We start from the raw sequence: 26,781 nt of genomic DNA, 5'->3' as shown, positions 1-26,781 counted from the left end.
TCCTGCATGTTGCATCATGACATACAGGATAATCAAGCTGTATAGAGCGGGCAGATGCTACCGATGATTTGATGGAGAATAGGGAATTCAGCGTTAAAGGAGGTGAGTCTCCATTGTTATGGGGGAAAGGGGGGGGGGGGGGGCAAGGAGAGGGAGGCTGCCAGCCTCAAATTCCCCAGGTCCCATATGGCAGTACTCATTATACTGCACTGATGAGTATATGCACATATGAGTATATTCATAATAGTGGCTGCTCAGCATTTTGACTTAGATACTTTTGGCAACCCTGGTTTCTTATGTTTGGGGGCAGTATTCTGAGCTTCACGGAGAAGATGGAGACCAGCATAAAGACAGGTGGCTAACAAGCAGTCCTCCAAAAGTAAGTAATGACTACCTCCATGAAGCAGGTTATTTTGGCGCCTGCCTGGTGTCCACACAGCTCCAAATGTAAGTGTCGTCAATCAGGTACTGGCAATAGCTAGACCCTGACTTACGTTCAAAGAGAGAGGAAATAGGTAATCAGTAGGTGCCCATTAATGACACAATATTTAGTTAAATAGATTTGCGGGATTGAAAGTAATCAGGAGGTAACTATTATGTGATTGTTCGCATCGGACTAGATGCGGTCGCAAAATCCAACATTCCGATCAACAGAACGTTCTATTCCAAAAAATCATGGAATCAGTTTACAAAGATTTTCTCCACAAACTGCATGCAGGGCCGGTTCTAGACTGAGGCAGACTTGTAAAAAAACGCCGCCCCCCCCCAGTATAATAACCCACCCCCCCAGAATAGGTAGCCTGAAGGGGGTAGGGAGCAGGAAGGGGGTATTGGGCATAGTGGCAGGGAGGGCATTGTACAGGAACAGTGGGCGGCATTGCAGGAAGTCACGAGAGTGGAACGCGGAAGAGGTGAGTCCTCCCTCCCTGCCCGCTGGCTGACAATATACCGGTACGCTCACTGCTGCATTTAGTAGCCGGAGGGGGATCGCAGATCAGGGGACTCAGGTGAGGGAGAGGGGGGCTCCCCGGCACTGCTCGCTACCCCCTCTAGCTCCGCACGCACCCCCCCCCCCCCCGATTTTTTTTGCCGCCTGAGGAACCCGCCTTACCCCCCCTCATGGGCGGACCGCCCTGACTGCATGGTTTTCAGTACAATTTGATTGTAAAAATCTGATTGAAAGATCGCATCTGAGGAAAATATTGTTTGTTAATGTTATTATAAATATTGTTAATGGTTATCTTTAAACAGGATAGTGTGAGTTCCTTAATTCTAATAATGCCTGTAGAGTTTACAGCTGAGGTACACTGCACTGGCAGTCCTTCCTTCTTTGCCAGAGATAGAGTGGTGGAGCATGAAGTGCATGTTAGAACAGGAACATGAGCCTGGAGGAGTGCAGCTATAGTCTCTGTGCTGGATATATTTGCTTTTGGAAGAAGCAGTAGGAATGACTAAGGGGAGGATCCAGCTGATGTCACACTCACACACACATACACAGAGGAGGGCTGAGAAAAGGAAAGCAGTGGCCATCGAGCAGACAGACGCTTCCAGGGCTGATCTCACTGACTATTCTGCATGCTCAGCCCGCAGTTGTAGTGATCACTTGTAATAAAATATACAAGTCAGTTGGAAAGGTGGAGCTCCACTCCTGTGAAGTGTGCACTGACAAGAAGGAGGGGAGAAGGGCAAGTAGGAGGCTTCTGCTGCGGCTGGGACAGCACGGTACTGAAGAGGGTTTGGTTCCTGGACTCTGCAGAAGAAAAGAAATAAGGGCACCACCTGCTTTCCTTTGTGAGGGAAACAAGGTCTGGGAAAAGAAGATCCAATTGCTTCTCTCTGTGGGATCTGTGTGTGGGCTCTCATCACTGGAGTGGAGGGCAGGGCTGCTCGGAGTGTATAGGGAGCAGCCCCGACAGGACTGGAGGAGGATCTGGATGGTGCAGGTAAATCACTGCAGTACAGGGGGACTGGGAGGCAAGGCGTTGTTGTCGCTCAGTGCTGAACGGAACCAACCAGACCGTGACCCTACCGAGCAGCCAGTGCATTGTCTGTCACTGTCATTACTGGAGCTTCCAATGCAGGGCTGACACACCGCAACCTGCTTCATAGATTCAAGCAAAAACATACATTCCTGGGTCTATCTCACATGCTTGAAATAACTAAGATATCAACTAGGACAGGAGAGTGCCCTTGTTTTGTGGAATTCACTAGGTTTAGGTTAGTTATATTACATTTTAAAAGCAGGTGGTAGTTATAGCAGTATGAAAATCAGCAGTCTTGCTGCATAGTTCCATGGATTACAACTTTCTCAGTATAGAGCTGGTTCACACTGGGGCAATTGGCAGGCGTTTATTCTGCTGCCCATGCTGTTACTGTCACAGTGACAGGTATGTGCTGGCTTGTCACTCTTACCTTCTAGTATCACACATACTGGGTAGGAGGTAGTCATCACTATCCTGGCATAACACCTGGCATGACTTTTCAGAATTCTTGAGGATGCTCGATATATTAGCTCTACTCCAAAAATCTGCCCCTAGTTACAGTTCATAAAAAGTCAATTTAAATAGTGTCTAGGCAGTTACGGTATGCACATGAACAATTAAAATCAATTGGCAATAGAACACAGCAGGACAGATAGACCCTTCACTAAGGATAACAGACCCCCCCCCAAAAAAATCTCATTAAAAAAAACACATGAAAACCCAGTACAAAAAGGTTTGGCAAGTGCCAGGCTCTCAGTAATGTACATTGTTGTACATGGAAAAAGGGAAAAGTCATGATGGAATTCAGGGCTTGGAGAGTTGAGGATGTTCCAGAATGAAGATTACATGACTATATTTTAATAAAAAATTTTTTTTTAAATAAATGTAGATTGTTGTTCATGATAAAATTGGGCCTCTTTGCCATTGTCAGCTGAAGGCCCCAATCCCCTCCCCCCCCCATGGAATTGCATCTGGGCACAGCTGTAGCCATTCTCAGACGTGACATGAGACCGCTTTCTTTCCGCCAGTAATGCCACTGCATGCTAAGCGTGGCACACGTGGTGCTACTAAATGTTGCCATTCTGCTGCATGTAATTGTGACCGGTGGCTGGGAGCTGAGGCCCATTGAACGAGCAGTTCAGTCACCTGTGGAAAAGAGGCCTAAGACATCCCCTGAATATGCCCTAACACATATTTTAGAGCAAAAATGACTTTGTCTTGTTTTCTGGGAAACACGAGTATATAGAATGTTTTAAGGTGAACCTAAAGGGAGAAAAATAGGCCCAAATAGGTACCTACTTTAGTAATTGTCCAAAGGCTTCCCTAGTCACACTCACCCCCACTGATCCTAAGCTGGGACCCTTGGAACATATTTGACAAGCCCATGCTTGAGGGTGGCCCTGCTCTCCTCTGTGAATGAGCCCAGCTGCACTGCGCAGGACGCCTCGTGCATGCGCAGTAGCAGGGAGCTGATTGGGCCTGGCTTTTTCCAGCGAGCCTGAACGGTCTCTTTGCTACTGTGCAGATGAGATTTGACCTGCGCAGTATGGCTATGCTTGTTCACAGACGGAAGCACACCCCTGAACTTCCAGAGGGTCCCAGCGCTGGATGGGTTGTGTGTAAGAGGACATGGGAAGCTTCTGGAGGATCCAGAGGTTTTCCTCTACTGAGGTAAGTAGCTAACTTTTACTTATTGTTATTACTTGTTTACTTGTGCCCACTATCGGCACAATTTTTCGGCAAATAATCACCCAATCAGATAAATGTGATTAGAGATAAAATGTTGTAAAACATGTTGTAAAACACTGATTATTTCACCATCAACTAATCAATCTGAACTTCCCAACCAATCACAGCTGATTATAAAAACATTTTTTCAATTGCCAAAATTGTCGTTGAACGGTTATCTTTAGAATCATTCACAGTCGATTTGGGACATCAACGTGGTTTATTTTCTGCTAATCCAATCATGTCTTTTGATCACTTGGGCAATTCTTTGCTGAACATTGTACCGTTAGTAAGCGCCTTTACAATTTCCTGTTTCTAGCAGTAGGCATGGATTTATGCCATGTCAATCACTGAGCATGTTAGCTGGGCTATTTTATAATGATGAACTGCTGGTTATGACAAGTGTATTATTGTTTACTGAAACTATAGTGTGACATTTTAGTGCTGTATTGCTGGCTGTTACTTTTGTGGCAATTGTATGACATGATGGTTATGGTAAATAGTTAAAGATGATTGGGGATGGGGCTCTGGCCCATATGAGTGATTATGTGAATCTAATTACATATCCTTAGACCGCAGTCTTCCCACATAGATCAAGTTAAACCTAGCTGTAACTGAGATCAATAACTTGTGGCTGTCTCCATTTTCATGTGTACACTGCACTGGTATGCCTTGCACAGAATGGACTTAGCCCTTTAACTTAACACCAGTGGGCGGGTATGGCTATGTTAGCATAGTGTAAGCAGTTGGCTCTGACTTGGCTTTCCTCTTTACACATTTTTTTTTCAATGTTGCAACTAACATCAATATTTACCCTGAGCCTGAGGAGCTTCTACTGTGTAATGTGCATTGAAGGGGGAAGGGAATCATTGCAGGAATTATCCAATTTCAGGAATGTTGTAACTTTGACTTAAGTATAATATTGCAGCGATTATTCATTTTTGAAGTCTGAACACATTTTTGGTGTTTAGGAGAACTGTACTTGTACATCTTTCCACACTAAAAGCTTTGGACATACTGTAGGTGGGCCGTGATCAGTATGGCAAATGTAGAGTATTGTAGACTCTGCTCCTGTAAGTGAGATAAAGTTGAAACTCCCTGTTTAGAAAAATCCACAGCAAGAAGCCCTGTTGTTCCTCCCAACCCTTGCCCTGGTAAAACACTATGTTAGCTAAAAGAAAAGGATCAGTAAAATATGCTTACTAATCACAGAACCTGTCCTACAGACAAATTGCTTTACTTAGGTAATTATTGTGTTCCTTTCTTAGGTTTTCTCCTTTTTTTTTTGTCCTGTTCACCTCCTGCTCACCTGCTCACAAACCAAGTAGGCAGGTTGACTTTAGCTACTTTAGGGCAAACGGAGGCTGCCATATTTATTTTCTCATAAGCAATACCATCTGACTGGCAGCCCTGCTGATCCTCTGCCACTAATACTGTTAGCCATAGACTCTGAACAAGCATGCAGCAGATCAGGTGTTTCTGACATTATTGTCAGATTTGACAAGATTAGCTGCATGCTTGTTTCTGGTGTTATTCAGACATTACTGCAGCCTAATAGATCAACAGTGCTGCCAGGAAACTGGTATTATTTAAAAGGAAATAAATATGGTAGCCTCCATACCCCTCATTCACTACAGTTGGCCTTTAATATCAGCTGCATTTGAAGTATCCATGTATAATTTGCTTATTGCATATTACAGTATTAATTAATTAGATTATTTTGCCAATAAACAGTTTATTCTATTAGTACTGTAAAAAGCTTTACTAGAGTTTCCATCGGGGAACTTTGCCAAGGCAAAGTTTCAAGGTCTTCCTCACAGGAGCATTGTGGGACAGTGAAGTCATCTGCAACATGTAATAACTATACATAGAGAGTCAGGGGATGTAAACACATTAATGTTTGTCACAAGGCTAAAAATGGTAGTACATAAACAAAGCAGTAAGGATGCCCCCTTCATGAATGAGTCATACTGTATAAATAAACCGTTTTTTCCCCCCCTATTGTTTTGTTTGCAGGCCTTACTTACTATGGTTATTTAAATCACAAATACGTTTCATCTAGCTAGGGCTTTTAACAAATGGGATTTTTAAGTTTAGTACAGTTTATGTCCATGTAGAGGGTCACATGACTGTAAACCTGTAGCAGGACTGCAGTGGAGACTATAGAGACCCGAAAATTGCTTGTATATGGCTGGACTTTTTTGCTTTGGAAGCACAGCCACATCTTCTCCTGTCCTTGCCAAGCTTCCGCCCACCCTATGTTACGCATTTGCCCTCTCCTGCCACGTGTTTGCTGTTATTTCCTTTATAACTATTTGTGTTTTGCTGCTCATCTGGCTACAAAATGTGCACTCCAGTTACCTCACAACCTAATGCATATTAGCCACGAGAATGATTATTTCATTGGAGGATGGGCAGGAAGCACACTACTTATTAATATGCTTGAATATAAAGTGATTTGATTTGATCAGTGCCATTATGTACTGCAATTTTGATTAGCTTATTATGCAAGCAATTTTGTTTTGTTTTCTGTTTACAAGATTCCAAACAACTGCTAATGTCTACTGTACAGTATGTACTGTGTGCACATTCAATAACACTGCTATGCACACTATTTTTGTTTGCAGCAAGTAAAAATGTGCGGGAAAATGAGCATCTAGCTGTTTGTGTGAATTAGCCCTTACCTGCCGTACCCACTGCCAGTTTCTAAGTCATACATGTGGAATCAGTTATTGCACATCTGGGTAGTGAAAGGGCAGACATACCCCCCCCCCCCCCCCCCTCTGTTCTTAGGCCCTGTAGTAAAGGCAAAGGTACATACTCACGGCAAGATTTGTTTTCAATTTGGGGTGACAATCGTTAGTTTTTCCTGATATTGTGTCACCATCGTTTAATGAAAGTGTGTTAAACAATGGATAAAGACGTCCGACGGTCTTTGACGGTTGTTCATTTTGAAAGACCGTCAGGACGGATCACATTGTAACGCTCATTCAGATTTTCACTTTAGGGAAAATTTGCGCAATTATTTAAATTATCGTTTGCATCCATGCGTTTGCTTTTCGCATTCCGCAATACTGAAAGATGTATTGGGGAACGATTGTTTAGCGAAGTTTCCACGATAATCTTTCTGTGGGTACTTAGCTGAAGCCAGGATCCCCAGCACTCTCCCTAAAGCCTGGAACCCACTAGGAATTGTTTTTAAAATCGCCACACTGCTGTGTGCAGCGATTCCTGGGGTGTATGCAATGGCGTTTTCCTGACACTTGGAAGCATTGTACAGTAAGCTGTACAGCACTTCCGATTTGCGTTTTTAAAAAAATATTATTATACTTACCATGTGTCTTTCTTCTGTCCATAGCCCCGCCCCCTAAAGGAAGAGGTCATCGGTGCTTCTCTATGACCAATCAAAAAAAGTCTGTGATCTCTTCCTTTAGGGGGCGGAGCTATGGATGGAAGAAGGAACTACAGAGACCCGGTAAGTATAATAAAGTTTTATTTAAAGGTAATTGCTTTACCCACCCAAAGCTCTGCATAATCGCTTTGATAAGCGATTTATGAAATGCGTATATACTTTGTATTGCTCAAAATGCTGCAAGTCCTGAGGTTGCGATTACCCCTCTACCGCTCTACCATCACTTACATTGGCAAAGCATTTCTGGGAATTGTCGGCGATCCCAAAACGCTGCCAAAAATGCCTTAGTGGTTTCCTACCCTTAAAGTTTATCTGAAGTGAGAGGGGTGTGAAGGCTGCCCTATTTATTTCCTTTTAAACAATATAAAATCCCTGGCTGTCCTGCTGATCCACTGCCTCCAATGCTAAATACACACAATGCAGTTTCCCGTCCAATTGACAGGAATCGGTTGATTTTTATTTTTATTTTTTATTTATTTTTTATTTTTTTTAAATGTCTGATATGCGCCTGTTCAATAATGGGATTGATCAGGAACAGTTTGGACATGATCAAACAATACAACTTTCCATCAGATTACCCTTTGATTGGATGGGAAATGGAATCCTGTGTACCCAGCACAATACTTTTGTTAGCCATAGACACTAAACTTGCCTGCAGATCAGATGTTTGACTGAAGTTTGACTGGATTTGCTGCATGCTTGTTTCAGGTGCATTTTCCAGACAGAAAAGATAAACAGGACTGGCAGGCAACTACTGTCTAAAAGAAAGAAATATGGCAGTCTCCATATCCCTCTCACTTCAGGTATCTTTTAATAGGAACCTGTTAGGGCTCAGCAGCACATTGCTTATACTAACTGATCATGGTTTGTTGCCTGAAGGGATCGAGATTTGATCACTCGGTCGACCGTTCAGAAGCCGAGTGCTGTACAGATGCCTCGCTCTGCTGTAGTAGAATGGCACATCTGTTTTTATGGAGGATGGCTGATGGTGTTGAAAACAGAGAAGCTTCCAGCCAGAGGGGTAGGGAGGGGAACAATGCACTCTGGCATTGCTGTGGTGTGTACTCCCCTTAATACAGTGAGTGTCCCAGGGTGTTTGAGTTTTCTAGTATGAATTCAGATCCTTTTTAAGGTACCAATATACCGGTAGTTTGTATGATGCTTGTACAGGTTAATTAGACTTTGCTCATGTTAAATGAACTAATATTAATAAATTCACAGTTCACATAAATAGAGAATGTAGCAGCATTAACACTTACATTTTTAGATTTTAAAGAGAACCCGAGGTGGGTTTGAAGAATATTATCTGCATACAGAGGCTGGATCTGCCTATACAGCCCAGGCTCTGTTGCTATCCCAAACCCCCCTAAGGTCCCCCTGCACTCTGCAATCCCTCCATAAATCACAGCCACGCTGCTGACAAACAGCTTGTCAGAGCTGGCTGTGTTTATCTCTATAGTGTCAGTCTGCTGCTCTCCCCGCCTCCTGCAGAACTCCAGTCCCCGCCTGCATCCCTTCCCTCCCTGCTGATTGGAGGGAAGGGACGGGGGCAGGGACCGGAGCTATGCAGGAGGCGGGGAGCAGCTGAGACTGACACTACATATGTAAACACAGCCTCACAGCATGGCTGTGATTTATGAAGGATTGCAGAGTCCAGGGGGACCTTAGTGGGGTTTGGGATAGCAACAGAGGCTGGGCTGTATAGGCAGATCCAGCCTCTGTATGCAGATAACATTCTTTAAACACACCTCGGGTTCTCTTTAAAAGAATTTTTTTTTTGTTTATTTTTTTTTTGCCACAGACAAGAAAAAATACTGCTCCAAGCTCCTTAATGTGACTTACAGCCTAGTCACAAGGTCTTCAAAGAGCTATACAAATTGTCAGAAGTAGTCAGAGAAGCCACCTGATACGTAGCCTGCAGCCAATCAGGATTCTTTATTCATTTTTTCATGAAAATAAAAAAGGGTGAAATAAGTTGCTGGGCGGTTCCTATGGTCGTTTCTCAACATTTGTTTTTATTTGTTGTTGTCAGCATATTCTACATTTGCATAAACCTTTTTTTATGGCTATATGGCTGATTTTTGAGAAAGCAGAAGATTATTAGCTGTTGTAAGGCGAATAACCAAATACATTTAATAAAGGTGTGTTAATTTGGATGCCAGATGCATCCGATAGTAGAATATCTGTAATGTTGCTGATATTTTACTATTGCCTATGCTATCTAACACTATCTAACACTCAGATGTACTCTTCCCTATTTACACCTTACACCAACTGCCCTACCAATGTCAAACACTTTTAATCCCCTCACATATACTTACCACTAACCTACTCCTCTACCTACTGCCTGTATCTATCGTTGCTATGCTGACTCCCCATCACTAACTGTAACTCTCGCACTAGCTATCACTGCTAATCAGACTGCAACTACATAGAAGAACTTCGGTGGAAATTACTGCAGCTACTGAAGTTATCTATAGTAGCCAGGGTTCGGCTATAAAATGGGCAAACTCTGGTTCCCAAATTACCCTCTCAGCATCACCATAGCAACAATTTGTACAGCGTCCTATGGAGGCTTCCAAATTTTCAGATGTACAGTGGTGCTCAAATTAACTGATCCATACTAATGTCATGAGATTTTATCCTTAGGGTTATACCTGCAAGTAAGCAGGGTGTGGCTTGCAACAGTATTTAGCCCCCTTGCAGTTTTCCTTATTTTGTCACATTACTGCCACAAACATGAATCAATTTTATTGGAATTCCACGTGAAAGACCAATACAAAGTGGTGTACACGTGAGAAGTGGAACGAAAATCATACATGATTCCGAACATTTTTTTACAAATAAATAACTGCAAAGTAGGGAGTGCGTAATTATTCAGCCCCCCTGAGTCAATTCTTTGTAGAACCACCTTTTGCTGCAATTACAGCTGCCAGTCTTTTAGGGTATGTCTCTACCAGCTTTGCACATCTAGAGACTGAAATCCTTGCCCATTCTTCTTTGCAAAACAGCTCCAGCTCAGTCAGATTAGATGGACAGCGTTTGTGAACAGCAGTTTTCAGATCTTGTCACAGATTTTCGATTGGATTTAGATCTGCACTTTGACTGGGCCATTCTAACACATAGATATGTTTTGTTTTAAACCATTCCATTGTTGCCCTGGCTTTATGTTTAGGGTCGTTGTCCTGCTGGAAAGTGAACCTCCGCCCCAGTCTCAAGTCTTTTGCAGACTCCAAGAATTTTTCTTCCAAGATTGCCCTGTATTTGGCTCCATCCATTTTCCCATCAACTCTGACCAGCTTCCCTGTCCCTGCTGAAGAGAAGCACCCCCAGAACATGATACTGCCACCACATTTGACAGTGGGGATGGTGTGCTCAGAGTGATGTGCAGTGTTAGTTTTCCGCCACACATAGCGTTTTGCATTTTGGCCAAAAAGTTCAGTTTTGGTCTCATCTGACCAGAGCGCCTTCTTTAACATGTTTGCTGTGTCCCCCACATGGCTTGTGGCAAACTGCAAACAGGACTTCTTATGCTTTTCTGTTAACAATTGCTTTCTTCTTGCCACTCTTCCATAAAGGACAATTTTGTGCAGTGCATGACTAATAGTTTTCCTATGGACAGATTCCCCCACCTGAGCTGTAGATCTCTGCAGGTCATCCAGAGTCACCATGGGCCTCTTGACTGCATTTCTAATCAGCACTCTCCTTGTTCGGCCTGTGAGTTTAGGTGGACGGCCTTGTCTTGGCAGGTTTACAGTTGTGCCATACTCCTTCCATTTCTCAATGATCGTTTGAACAGTGCTCCGTGGGATGTTCAAGGCTTTGGAAATCTTTTTGTAGCCTAAACCTGCTTTAAATTTCTCAATAACTTTATCCCTGACCTGTCTGGTGTGTTCTTTGGACTTCATGGTGTTGTTGCTCCCAATATTCTCTTAAACAACCTCTGAGGCCGTCACAGAGCAGCTGTATTTGTACTGACATTAGATTACACACAGGTGCACTCTATTTAGCCATTAGCACTCATCAGGCAATGTCTATGGGCAACTGGCTGCACTCAGACCAAAGGGGGCTGAATAATTACGCACACCCCACTTTGCAGTTATTGATTTGTAAAAAATGTTTGGAATCATATGATTTTCGTTCCACTTCTCACGTGTACACCACTTTGTATTGGTCTTTCATGTGGAATTCCAATAAAATTGATTCATGTTTGTGGCAGTAATTTGACAAAATGTGAAAAACTTTAAGTGGGCCGAATACTTTTGCAAGCCACTGTATAGGCAAATTAAATAAATACACTTCTAGAGAAAAAAAACAAACAAAAAACAGCATACTTAACCTAATAAAGACCTGGAACCATGAGCAATTAACAGTTTCTACTGAATTTTCTCCTAAGTAACATTTTCACACCTTGCCAATAAAATGCCCTTTAACCACTTCCGGATACCGGGTGGTTTTGCTGATCGGTGCTGCGTGGGCTCTCCAGCCCGCAGCACCGATCAGCTAGCAGCCAGGCCGATCAGACTTCCCCCCTTTTTTCCCCACTAGGGGGATGTCCTGCTGGGGGGGGTCTGATCGCCGCCGGCTGCTTGCGCTTGCGGGGGGGGGGCTCTCTTCAAAGCCCCCCTCCGCAGCGCTTCCTGGCCGCCTTCCCTCCCTCTACCTCCCCCTGTGAGCGGCGCAGGACGGAATTCCGTCCTGCGCCGGATAGGATAGGCTTCAGCCTATCAGGTGCCGGCGGTCCCCGGCCAATCAGAGGCCGGGGATCGCCGATCTCCGCCACGGCGCTGCTGCGCAGCAGCGCCGTATACATGTAAACACCGGGGAAGATCTTCCCCGTGTGTTTACATTTACCCTGCGAGCCACGATCGGAGGCTCGCAGGGTGTTCACGGAGACACCCCCCGTGAACTGACATGGAACGGCCGCTCGTCCATGCAATCCACTTCAGGATTCAGGGGCGTAGTTAAGCGTACGCCGAATCCTGAAGTGGTTAAAGCCACCAACAAGCAAGAAAATACTTAGAATACATTTTAATGTTCACCTACCTAGTTTTTCACCTACTTTTGGTACGTTTAGAATTGTAAAGAGATGAAAAATTATTTTTAACAGGTGAAAACTTAGGAGAAAAGGTACATTTCATATGGGCCCTGGAGTTCAGTGGTGCAGAAGTGGCCAGGTGAGTTGGCCTATAAGTGATCTATTCATACCTCAGAAAATATTAGGACAGGGGCACTTCCGAGATCTGCCACAAAGGGTCTGAGAAAACTAATGGGTTGGCCATGGGGCTTTTGCATAGAATAGGGTTTTTTTCTGTAATATGCACAAACTTCTTTTCAGTATCAAGTGTACTTGTGTAAGGCAAGTGAGAATGTTTACAAACCTAAAGATAAATATAAAGTACTCTTTCTACATCTAAGTCTCTCCGACTTCTACTCAGTTAGTTTATCAGTAAGTGCCCATATTTCAAGAACGACACATTGCTTATAGCTTAGGAGTGATTTCACACTAAAGTCAATTTTTTTACGGTTTATTAAAGAATCAGTAAAAAAGGGACAGTGTCCTTTTTAAGTAACATTTCCAAGAAGTGATATTTGATTGCAATTACTATGGGTGTTACTAGTCTTAAGTAGCACCCAACCCTTTATTAACCAGCAAGTCTATGACCCTGTTCAAGTGCTTGATAGATAGAAGTCCAATCATTTTCTCAAAGTACCTTGTTATATGGTTGTTCTGTATTACCAGAGTAGTGGATGCTTCCCTTTATGTGATGTTAAACAAAAGTTAAGGTTAGGTTCCAATTTTATTCTCTTCTTTAGGTTTATCCTGTTCCCTAAGGAATGCAAATAAAATATTAGCTTCAAGAAGGAATGTAAATCAAGTATTAGCCCCTTTTTATAAGGGCAACATTAGTACATGTTATTGTTGACTTTGTGGACACTCTAGCTTTAAAGAAGTGAATTCTTGGTTCTGTCCAAACTTTTTATAAAACAAGATATTTACCCTGTACACAGATCTAGACATGTAAATGCGTTTTCCATGTTCTTAGAGATTCTCTAGTTTCTCAAGGTCATTTTGGATCCACAATTGAAACTGATTTATTGATATTCCAGAGGAAAATGTAGTATTACCAACTCATCTTGGCCAGCGATCTGCCTGGCAGACTGCTTTTGCTGACTGATGTCACTCCCATGCTGCTATGCCCCCCACATAGGAACTGAACACATCACTAGCCTGAGGCTAATGACACATCTGTTAGCCTTAGCCCATCCTTTTATGTATGTACGAAGTTTTAGCATTAAATGCTGGTAGTTTGGCTAGTAGAGCAGCTGTATTGCAGTTAATAATACTGGGAACATACACTGTTGCTTTTGTGCAGGACAATAGAATTCTTAAAGACTATTCCTTTTTATACAATAAATATAATGATAATGAATATATTGAAGCTATCAGGTTCCTGTTGATCTCAGCACTGGTGATTGGTACGGGCACTACCAGTGTCGGGAGTATAGGTGAGCACGGGTCTTCAACAGCGCACCCTGCAAGGGATGATGGGCCAACACCCCTAATGGGCGGTAGATTGCTTTGCTGCATGGTGCCCACCAGAGACGAGATGAACATGAGTGGTTACCTTACTGTTAGGGAATTGCATGTCCTTGCATTATTGATTTTGCAATGGTTTTTACGATTTTGCACTGGTGTTTAAGATTGCAGATAAGAAAGTGCAACAGTTCTTATAGCAGAGATTTTTTTGTATAATTTTTGGTGGCAAATTGGAAATTCTTCATAAATATTGCATGTATCTTGTTGTTGTTGTTGTTTTTGTTTTGTTTTTTTATGGGGGATGGTTTCAGTTGATTTGTGGTCTCCAATGTATGATTTTTTTTTTTATTCTCAAGTTTTTCTGAGCTACAGATAGCAGCAGCTTCTTCTTCTGCCTACCGGCTAGATGGATAAAAGTGCCTCACATAAAGGCATTGTGGTAGAGCCATAGAATATCTTGTCTAGTCTCAACTCTATTCACTTAATGTAAAGGACACCTGTCCAGAGTTAAGGCTACCTAGGGTAAGCAGAGAGGTATGTTCATTCTGGTTCTGCTTACCTCTGTGCATTGCCCATTCCTCTCCTCTTTGTACTCTGCCTCCGTAATCAATTCTTGAAAAAGTTGTTTTGAATCTACAATAGATTGTTATGATTTATGCCACATTTTGTTTCAAAATGTGTACATTTATTCATCCATCCTCTCCACCATGTTTGTAACACAGACTGTCACTGAATTAAATTGCAACAACATTTGTGCATTTGTGATTCTTATTTATGCCAACTTTTTAGTGAGACTGGACTTTTATTAAAGTGTTCCTGATGTCAAGAATAAAGTAAGTTAGATACTTACCTCAGTAGTGGGAAATCTCTGGAAAATCTAGAGGATTACCCCTTCTCCTTCGAACTCGTCATTCTAGCACTGGGACCGTCTAAACCTGTTCAGTAGGGTATTATTGAATAGCGCAACTGCACTGTCTAGGCACAAGACAGCCCCCACCTTTTCAGTAGCATATAGCCGCTTGTGCATGTTTTTTCCTCTATGCTCAAGCGGATCCATGCTACTACGCAGGCGCAGGCTTTTAGTGCACCTGCGCAGTGCGGTGGTGACCGCTCAGTGATGGGACTGCAGCTGGGAAGAGGAAGAAGAGGGTTCTGGCGACCAGCAGTGGGCTCAAGAAGGATTGGAGAAGCCTCTGGAGGATCCAGGGCCTTTCCTCTGCTGAGGTAGGTATTTAGAAGTTGACTTTTTTAAATCACAGATTTGCGATTTGCTTTAAGAGAACTAGGCCTTGATTTTGTAGATTTTTCTCCTGTTTTTCCACCTTAAACTCTTTGTCACCGACAAACAAAGAAGTTGAGACAAAACTTACGTTTGCCATTTTTTCAAAAAAAAATTTCCACCTTTTTCATACTTTTTCTTTTATAGACAAAAAGCGAGTTGGTACCACCTGGAGTAAAGTATAACTCTTTTTATTGTATCATACCCACAGATACAAAAAGTGCTGCACTTTTTTGTATCTGTGGGCATAATACAATAAAAAGAGCTGTACTGTACTGTACTCCAGTTGGTTCCGACTGTCTTTTTGGCTATAAATACCGGTACACAGACTATCCTTTCTCACAGACTGATCTTTTGAAAGAGGTCCATAGGTGCTCCTGAACTTTCTTTGTAGTAGTTTATATTGTGTATTTTCTATACACAATGAGAAAACATCTGTAAAGAAAAGTCTAATAAATCGGGGTCCTATAGTTGTGTGATAATACTTTATACATACACATTTGTGCTTGCTCCCTTTTAATACGTATACTACACATACACATACTCTTACCAGTATTCATGCATGCACACTTGACTATCATGCCCATGCTATACACATTACGGACACCCATGAACTGCAAAAAATACATATCCTCATAAACTTCAAATATTACGTAATTTGGGGGAAATCCTTTTAAAACCATGTTAAATGCCGCTCTAGTGTAAGTTACCTATTCATGGTTTTATGGTTTTCCCTATTTTCTTCTTTATAAAAGTGCATACACACACACAGCTCTCACACAGCTCACACACACACACACACACACACACACACACACACACACACACACACACACACACACACACACACACACACACACACACACACACACACACACACACACACACACACACTAAGCCCTAGTAACGTTAATAGTGCATTATGAATGAAAATATTTAAGAAATATTGATGCAATGATCATGCGACCTAGTAAATTTATGGTACTATATTTTAACTCTACAAGCTCATGGTTTTATGGTTTTCCCTATTTTCTTCTTTATAAAAGTGCATACACACACACAGCTCTCACACAGCTCACACACACACACACACACACACACACACACACACACACACACACACACACACACACACACACACACACACACACACACACACACACACACACACACACTAAGCCCTAGTAACGTTAATAGTGCATTATGAATGAAAATATTTAAGAAATATTGATGCAATGATCATGCGACCTAGTAAATTTATGGTACTATATTTTAACTCTACAAGCTCATGGTTTTATGGTTTTCCCTATTTTCTTCTTTATAAAAGTGCATACACACACACAGCTCTCACACAGCTCACACACACACACACACACACACACACACACACACACACACACACACACACACACACACACACACACACACACACACACACACACACACACACACACACACACACACACACACACACACACACACACACTAAGCCCTAGTAACGTTAATAGTGCATTATGAATGAAAATATTTAAGAAATATTGATGCAATGATCATGCGACCTAGTAAATTTATGGTACTATATTTTAACTCTACAAGCTCTCTGTTTTTAGAAAATATATAGATATAGCTTAGGGGATCTTTAATGACCTTTCAGTCTGTTATGGGCGTTTTCTTTGATTGATTTTGTCCCAGTAAGTCATCTCTGGCATCGTATGTTCACTGCTTTCCCTGTCCTTACATGTTAGAGGGACAGGTATGTTCTACTAATCTGATAGTTGCTGGATGATTGTGCTACTCAGTGGGAATGCCTAAGTTTGGTTACATTTTGTCTGCACAGCTGACCACATTCTGCTGTTTGTAGGCAGCTTAAATCCATAAATATTCATGGGAAACCCCCACCATTCAGGTTACTGTGGTTTCACAACCATCCCTGACCAGCTGCTACTAAAAACATCAATCTTAGTGCTCCAGAGAATTTGAGACTTCATATTATTTTTACAGGACTAGGGATAATGTGGCTACAACCCGGGGGGGGGGGGGGGGGGTGTCTCTGAGACTTGTAGTTCATTTCACATGGACAGTTTTATTGTTCTTACAGCATGTAAGTCTGGCATACAGCTCGTCTTTCTGTTAACATTGCCCATTGGTGCTTCTTCTGTATAACTTCAAATTGAAACATTTCTTTGTTGTCTCTACACCTCAGATGGCAAACTCCAGTCCTCAGGGGCCATATCAATGCCAGTGTTTAGGATGAATAGAGAAATGTGTTCTGCTTCATGATCCACATTTTTCCTGATTCAGTTCCATCAATCAATTAATTTGAGCTGTACCAAAAACGTGTGAGGATCTCAGCCCTTGAGGACCTGGACTTTGACATCCCTGCTCTACATAAATGATTAGCTACTAGTCCTGAGGCCCATTTCATAACGGACACTAGGAAACTCCTTGTGCGCACATCCCAGTACAACCTACCAACCGCAGCTCAACGCATGCACACTCGGCTGACACGGACACATCTGATGGATGCAGTTATCCAGGGGAATTATTAGGTAGGATATAAATGATTGACCTTACCACCCTTTGCTACTTGTATGATGGCATAATGGATAGCAGGGTTCCAATGCTGGGGCCGCGGTTTGTATGCCAGCCAGGACACTATCTGCTGCACTCTGGTTTCCGTCCACATTCCAAAACCATACAGATACTGTAAGTTAATTGGCTTCTCCAAGATGTGTCACTAGCCTTCCCGCAAAGGGCTGGTTCACATTTTAAACCTGCATGTTGTTTACCACAGCCTGTGACACTCGTTTAAGCACTCCCCAATCAAATAAATGGGCAGTGCCACTACTATTGTTTCCTGCTGTTTACCATCAAATACCGCATTTTTATCCCTATTATACCAATCTATTGAACAGACCCTGGGCGCTACAGGTTGCTTCCAGGATTGCTTACTGAAGCGATTCCGTGCCTCCGGGCGGGGTGAAAAATGTTCATCACTGCTGAAAGCTGGCGAATGCTTTTTTGCACACTTGCAGAAAAGCATTTTATCTAAATGGTGTGGGACAGCTGTGTGAACTGGCCTTTTACTGGCCCTAGACTATGATATATATATATATATATATATATATATATATATATATATATATATATATATATATATGGTCATGGGGAGGGGGAGGATTAATGGTGCCCAGAATCTTTCTCAGTCTGTCCTGTGTGTGTCTCTTTCTGCCTCCCCCATTCCTGACTCCGCTATTCCTGTCTCTCATTCTGCCCCTCTCCTCTCTCTCTTTTCCCCACTTTCTTCTTCCCCAGAGACACTCTGACACTCACTCATGTCTCTTCCTCTTTATTGTCTCTCGGTTTCATCTCTCTACCTGTCCCCACTCTCTTCTATCTCCTTCTCCCGCTCTCCAGTTTGTCTCACCATCTTTCTCCCACCTCTCTCCCCCGTAATAGCTGCAAGTATGCAGACAATGTGCATTAAAATTATCCCATATTAATTTAAGTTTACAGGGTTGACAAACAGATATTTAGACTTGTGCGGGTTGCCTTACGCAGATTGGAAGGCTATTATAACAGGTCTCCACTATTCTGCAAGGGATTTCCAATACATTTTAAAACCTGGTTGGTTATCAGTCTGACACAAAAGACATTATTGAAGTCTGTGCACAACCAGGCCTGGCTTGGAGTCAGCACTTTCATCTTTATCCAAAAGCTGTTTGTTGGGGTTCACATCTGGACCCTGTGCAGACCAGTAAATAAATATCACACCAGATTGGGTAAAATATTTTTTCGTTGGACCTCATTTTGTGCACATGGGCATCAGCATGCTGAAGTAGAAGGGATCTCTTGTTAGCAAAGGTATTTATGCAAGTGGCATTTGCCTTCTCTGGAATTATGGGGCCTAATCAACCCTAATAAAAAAAACAGTTTTCGATCATCGTTATTCCATCACCAAACTTTACAGATGGTATTTGGCAGAGTGTGTCATTCTGTTACACATCCAGGTGGCAAAACATGATTATTAGAACATGTACTGATTTTCATTCCAGAGGCACAACTGGCAGGGAGTGTTGCAACCAACCACAGATGCACTCAGCAGTCCCATGCTGCTAGCTTGTGGCTGAATTGTTGTTGCATTGACATTTTTTTTACACTTCACAGTAACAGGACGAGTGGGTGATTGTGCCAGGTCTTCCAGGAAAGGTATATGACTCAAGAGCTTGCGGTCAGTAATTCATTTCACATAGCCAGACCTATTAATTAGAAGAGTTGTCCTCATAATTTTGCCTATACAGCAACCAATACTTTAGGCCAATGGACTGGAGACACAATTATAAACATTACAGTGTCCCAAACTCTATCAAGAACCCATGTCTCATGTGTGTTTGCTCATACAGAGCAGCATAAACCCAATGATGCTTTATCAATCAGATATCCATAGCCATTTTTGTTTTGTAGGTCATTGTCTTAGGTTCCTGGCTAAGCTGTAATTAAGCTGTAAGAGTCGAGGTGTAAGGAGGGCTAAAACCTCATACATATGCTCAGTTACTCTTGCCCAGATTGATCATTGCGGCAATTGCTCTGGGTGACAGATTTAGCCATGATTGTGTACAGACCTGTTGCCTGGCCATAGCTGATCAGCTTCTGGAGGGGGACTATGATTGGGGGTGGGGAGAGGGGGGGGGGCAAAGAGTTGTAGTTTGTGTCTGTTGCTCTGTAATGTCGGATTACTAATGATGTTCTGAAACGCTTGCTACATTTTCATCCAAGACTATTGCAGATAACAAAAATGTAGTATCTGTACATAGTTTTAGTATACAGGCATATAACTGTAACTCCCCTATGCATTAGCAGTTTTATCCTTTGATTTTTTTTATTTGCAACAAAAGATACTTGCATTTTTCCTTCCTACTCATTTTATTAATTGATCTGCTGCTTGGTCTCTAGATAACTCACACGTGTGTTTCTGAATTCAGTAATATCCCCATAGACTAATTTTGTCATTTTGTTATAAATACATTAAAAATATCACAAAATAGAGAACAAATTTAAGAAATGCGAAATTACGTTGAATGCTTCAGCTTTTATGTCATCTCCACGTTTTGTACTTTAAACATCACAATATATTTTGAGTGTTTCTGTGTTACCACAATGAAATCAGACAGATAAGAAACATTTTGTTACCATTTCTTTTGACACAGTGGTTAATTCAGCATGTTTTATTTAGGGAGAAAGCACTAAGCATTTGGAGAAACACAGAGAAAGACACAGATGCTAAATGATTTCAATGAGCACCTCTAGGTCATGCCATATGTCGGTTCAAAGCATCTATTTACACATTTAAGGGAGATTGTCGCTCCCCTTCAGCTTTTTTCTCCAATTATACTCATACAATACAGCCCCATCTGAGCTGCAGTGCAGAGCGTATAGCTCTAGTCATATTTATGTTTTCCAAGAATCATAATGGCAGCATTCCACTTTGCCTTACATTAGGAAATAGACTAGGAGCTGGTGAATATTTGAGCAGATCTCGTTTCTATTCATCTCACTGGAAATGTTAAACATTAACCCTTCAGATAAAGAAGGCAGCATGTAAATGAGTTGTGTGTGTTGAAAGACTTGTTTACCGTGTTGCAGAACATGTGGGCAATCTATTAAAAAAAAAATCACTTGCTTACTTTAACCCCTTAAGGTTCCTGACACTTTTAGTATTAATAAAGCAATAACTTTTTTCATTACTTATGTGATGTATATGTATATTTATAATTTTTCAGGACAATCTAGGTTTTCTCTAAGTAATATTTTTTAGGCCAAAAATTATTTTATAGGCATGTTATGGGGAAAAATTAGGCATGAATGCAGAAAATACACCTTATCCTAACTTTGACATATCAAGTCTCACAGTTATAAAACAAATTAACAGGAGCACACACATCAGCAATGGGGGGAGCACAGGAGACTCACTCTTGGACTTAGATTGAACGTCCAAGAACTTTAACCAACTTTGCATTTGCTGGTGACATGCAGGCTTCACTGTGTGCCCCTTGATTCACATTTAGTGATTTCCTCTATCAAATATTAGTTGGGAAAGGCTTTCAAGGTGCAGCATGAGAACAAGATTCCATAGCTTTGTGAACAGTACACACCTAGCAGCTGCAGTGAGGAGAGGGAAATCAGAGATTACTGTGTAGGCCACCACTTTTCCACTGAATCAACAAATGACAGAAATTCACAACACACTTTTCTAAGAGTTGGTTCCCACTGGCATTAAACGACGGCCATGCTGCTTCCAGGGTTGCTTACCGATGCGTCTCCGTGAAGAATGCCGGGAGCCACCGAAAGCTCCCTGAAAATGTCAAATGCTTTGCTGGACGATTGCAGAAAAGCATTCGAATAACATGCTGACAGAAGCCTGTGTGAACCAGCCATAAATTCTACAGCCAACATTTCAGAAGATTGATCTTTCCTATCAATATGCTGATTAGATGGGACTCAGAAACACTGTACTGATGGGTCTGCCATTCAATTTTGTCATGTTTTCTGCTGTATTGATTAGCTGCACAAACACATGCATGTCATGTGTGCAGGACTGATTGGGCTCTACCGCTATGTCTGAGAGTTTAACCCTCCTGGCGGTATAAAAAAATCCGCCAGGAGGGAGCGCAGCAGTTTTTTTTAAATTTTTTTTTTCCTATATCATTTTCCTTTTTTTTTTCCTATATCATGTAGCGAGCCCAGGGCTGGAGGGCTTCCCCCGTCGCCATGGCGACGGGGCGGGATGACGTCACCGACGTCATTGGGAGTCCCGGGCCACCCCTCGGCGCTGCCTGGCACTGATTGGCCAGGCAGCGCACGGGGTCTGGGGGGGGGGCCATGAGGCGCGACGGATAGCGGCGATCCTGCGCGGGGCGGCGGCGATCAGTGTGCTGGCGCAGCTAGCAAAGTGCTAGCTGCGTCCAGCAAAAAAAAAAATTAAACAAATCGGCCCAGCAGGGCCTGAGCGGCACCCTCCGGCGGCTTACCCCGAACTACGTTCGGGGTTACCGCCAAGGAGGTTAATGACCAAGAAGCCATTAATGGTCAGTTCGACCAATGTGATTAGATCTTTTCTTGATTGGAACTATTGTGTTGTTTTTACCATTCTTAATGTCAAGGAACAAACACTTCCAGCATTATGTCTTTATGACTTTCAACAAAGCAAGGCATCTGTAGACACGGGCACATGGATGAAGAGGCCTTGAAGTGCGCAATCTGCTCACAGGAATTTTAAAAAGGAACTGTAGTGAAAATAACATGATGAATAAATTGCTTTTTTTTATAATATCGAATCATAAATGATTTAGTGAGACTTTAGTACCTGTGAGCAGGTAGTCTGGCCCAGTCTTCTCAAGTTGTTTCAGGGTTAAAGGATGCCTTTTCTAGACTTTCCATGGATGTTTGGTAGGATTCAAATAAGGGTTCATACTCTAGTATTTTGTTTTTAGCAATTCCTGTTTTTAGCTGTGTTTAAGTCATTATCCTGTTGGAGAATCTAATTCCAGAATGTCTTTATAATCATTCTTCACTTCACAGATTCAAGGAACACATGCTAGATGCAGCAAAGCAGCCCCAAAACAGTAAACCCTCCTCAACGTTTCATAGTGGGTATGTTTTGAAAACATTTTTACTTCTGTGGCTATAAAGCTGATGTGGTTTGCCAAAAAGTTTTGTCTTATATGTAAAAAGGAACTTTACACCAAAAACATTGAGGCTTATGAAAATGCATTGAATGATTTGCAGCAGAGCCTCTGTGTCAGATAGGACAATTGCACACTGATGGACTTTGAACTTGGAGTTTGTATCTCCTTGGAGGTTCTTCTTTGCATTTTGTCTATCACTCCAGGGAAGTTGGCTTCAGTTCTTCGGACCTTTGGGCTCTTTTTCGCTGTAATGCGAGATGCACCTGAATCCCTCTAGCAGGGATGTGCTCACAAGTAATCATGAGTGCTTACTCGTGATTCAAATGAGCCTTAATTGCCGCAGCTGAGTGGCTGGATTACAAGGGGTTATTTAACCATAATTCCGCTGTCCGCCCTGCATTCCAAACAGCTTGCAGGCGTCCTATTGGTTGCGTTGCAAGCCTCACCGCGGCGCATTTCCTCTTTGGAGGAAGTGCGCCGTGGTGAGGCTTGCAACGCGACCAATAGGACGCGTGCAAGCTGTTTGGAGAGCAGGGCGGACGGCGGAATTGTTGGTAAATAACTCCTTGTAATCCAGCCGCACAGCTGCTGCAATTAAGGCTGATTTGAATCACGAGTAAGCACTCATGATTACTTATGAGCACATCCCTGCTAGAGGGATATATATATATACACACACACACCACACACACACACACACACACACACACACACACACACACACACACACACACACACACACACACACACACACACACACACACACACACACACACACACACGCACGATAAAAAATGTCAGTTAAATATATCATATAGGAGACACACACAGTGATATTTGAGAAGTGAAATGAGGTTTATTGGATTTACAGAAAGTGCGCAATAATTGTTTAACCAATTAAGGACCAAGGTGATTGAAATCTACGCCCTGTTTGGGTGGGCTCCTGGCTGGCTGGGCGTAGATTTCAATCACCGGTGCCGCCGCTTCCCGCCGCGATCAGCTGCCTCATTACCAGAGCCTTCAGCAGTCTTATGACAGCTAAGGCTTCTGTGTTCGGCCTGGAGCCGTTGCCAATCACAGCGATCACCCTCCTGAAAGGCAACATAGTTGCCGACTTGCCATTCTGCCTTCTTCTCCCGTCAGCGTGTGAATCTGCTGACATGGAGACACACACTCGCAGCCGTGACAGGCTGCATGATTTTAGTAAAAAAACAACACTTTTTTAGCCCGATCTCCCCCAGTGACCCCTTGATCCCCTCCCAACCCCCCTTATATTGTGTAATTGTGTGTGTGTGTATATATATGTATGTATGTAGATAGATAGATAGATAGATAGATAGATAGATAGATAGATAGATAGATAGATAGATAGATAGATAGATAGATAGATAATATATACAGTGGGTTGCAAAAGTATTCAGCCCCCTTGAAGTTTTCTACATTTTGTCATATTACTGCCACAAACATGAATCAATTTTATTGGAATTCCACATGAAAGACCAACACAAAGTGGTGTACACATGAGAGGTGGAACGAAAATCATACATGCATTTACAAATAAATAACTGCAAAGAGGTGTGTGCATAATTATTTGGCCCCCTTTGATCTGAGTGCAGTCAGTTGCCTATAGACATTGCCTGATGAGTGCTAATGACTATATAGAGTGCACCTGTGTGTAATCTAATGTCAGTACAAATACAGCTGCTCTGTGAGGGCCTTAGAGGTTGTCTAAGAGAATATTGGGAGCAACAACACCGTGAAGTCCGAATGGGCAGCTCGTCCAGAGTCACCATGGGCCTCTTGACTGCATTTCTGATCAGCGATCTCCTTGTTCGGCCTGTGAGTTTAGGTGGACAGCCTTGTCTTGGTAGGTTTACAGTTGTGCCATACTCCTTCCATTTCTGAATGATCGCTTGAAAAGTGCTCCGTGGGATGTTCAAGGCTTTGGAAATCTTTTTGTAGCCTAAGCCTGCTTTAGATTTCTCAATAACTTGATCCCTGACCTGTCTGGTGTGTTATTTGGACTTCATGGTGGTGTTGCTCGCAAGATTCTCTTAGACAACCTCTGAGGTCGTCACAGAGCAGCTGTATTTGTACTGACATTAGATTACACACAGGTTCACTCTATTTAGTCATTAGCACTCATCAGGCAATGTTTATGGGCAACTAACTGCACTCAGACCAAAGGGGGCTGAATAATTACGCACACCCCACTTTGCAGTTATTTATGTTTAAAAATTGTTTGGAGTCATGTTTTTTTGATTTTTGTTCCACTTCTCACGTGTACACCACTTTGTATTGGTCTTTCACGTGGAACTCCAATAAAATTGATTCATGTTTGTGGCAGTAATATGACAAAATGTGGAAAACTTCAAGTGGGCCGAATACTTTTGCAAGCCACTGTACATGTAATGATTGCAGAGACCCTAAAATGCCAGGACAGACCCCACAATTTACCCAATTTTGGAAAGAAGACACTCCAATGTATTCTCTGAGGGGCATGGAGAGTTCATAGAAGATTTTATTTTTTGTCACAAGTTAGCAGAAATGAATTTAAAAAAAAAAATTCTCACAAAGTGTGATTTTCACAAGTGTCATAACTTGTGACAAAAAATATAATTTTCTATGAACGCATTATGCCCCTCGTGGAATACCTTAGGGTGTCTTCTTTCCAAAATTGGGTAATTTGTAGGGTGTGTTTACTGCCCCTTTGCAAAAGTGTCACATATGTGGTATCGGCGTTCTCAGGAGTAGTAGTATAGTGTGTTTTGGGGTGTTTTTTCCACACATACCCATGCTGGGTGGGAGAAATATCTCTGTAAATGACAACTTTGTGTAATTTTTTTTTTTTTAAATCGTCATTTACGGAGATATTTGTCCCACCCAGCATGTGTATGTGTGGAAAGACACCCCAAAATACATTATACTACTTCTCCTGAGTACGGCAATACCACATGTGTGACACTTTTTTGCAGCCTCGCTGTGCAAAAGGGCCCAAAGTCCAATGAGTACCTTTTAGGATTTCACAAGTCAATTTTACTCATTTGGCTTACAGACTACTCCTCACAGTTTAGGGCCTCTAAAATGCCAGGGCAGTATAGGAACCCCACAAGTGACCCTAATTTGGAAAGAAGACTCCCCCAAGGTATTCCGTGAGGGGTATGGTGAGTTCATAGAAGGTTTTACTTTTTGGTTGCAATTTAGTGGAAATAGATTTTTCTTGTTTTTTCTCGGAAAGTGTTATTTTCCACTAACTTGTGACAAAAAAAATCTACTATGAACTCACCATACCCCTCACAGAATACCGTTGGGTGTCATCTTTCACTTGTGGGGTTCTTATACTGCCCTGGCATTTTAAGGGCCCTAAACCGTGAGGAGTAGTCTGGAAACCAAATGAGTCAAATTGATCTGTGAAATCCTAAAGGTACTCATTGGACTTTGGGCCCCTTTGCACAGCTAGGCTGCAAAAAAGTGTCACACTTGTGGTATCCCTGTACTCAGGAGAAGTAGTATAATGTGTTTTTGGGTGTATTTTTACACATATCCATGCTGGGTGGGAGAAATTTCTCTATAAATGGACAATTTAGTGTCAAAAAATTGAAAAAGTTGTCTTTTGCAGAGATATTTCTCCCACCCAGCATGGGTATGTGTGAAAAGACACCCCAAAACACATTATACTACTTCTCCTGAGTACGGTGATAGCACGTGTGACACTTTTTTTGCTGCCTATCTGCGCAAAGGGGCCCAAAGTCAAATGACCACCTTTAGGCTTTACAGGGGTGCTCACAATTTAGCCCCCCACAAGTGCCAGGGCAGTATAAGTACCGTACAAGTGACTAAATTTTGGAAAATAGACACCCCAAGGTATTCACTGAGGGGCATGGTGAGTCCGTGGAAGATTTTTTTTTTTTTTATCACAAGTTAGCAGAAATGGTAACACTTTTTTTTTTCTTGCCACAAAGTGTCATTTTCTGATAACTTGTGACAAAAATAAAATCTTTTATGATCTCACCATGCCCCTCACGGAATACCTTGGGGTGTCTTCTTTCCAAAATAGGGTCATTTGGGGGGTATTTATACTATCCTGGCATTCTAGCACCTCAAGAAACATGACTGGTGCTCAGAAAAGTCAGAGCTGCTTCAAACTGCGCAAA

At 42.3% G+C, this 26,781-nt stretch overlaps 1 pseudogene; it reads left to right on the top strand.

The window, feature by feature from the left end:
• Nucleotides 1-1,562: 1,562 nt before the first annotated feature.
• The window catches only part of LOC137519365 (tyrosine-protein phosphatase non-receptor type 3-like), a 259,943-nt pseudogene continuing 234,724 nt past the window's right edge, over nucleotides 1,563-26,781 (top strand).

The sequence above is a fragment of the Hyperolius riggenbachi genome, chromosome 5, assembly GCF_040937935.1.
Source record: "Hyperolius riggenbachi isolate aHypRig1 chromosome 5, aHypRig1.pri, whole genome shotgun sequence".
Lineage (NCBI taxonomy): Eukaryota > Metazoa > Chordata > Amphibia > Anura > Hyperoliidae > Hyperolius > Hyperolius riggenbachi.
Note: the sequence above shows the minus strand (reverse complement) of the source record. Positions and strands in the feature narration are given on the sequence as shown.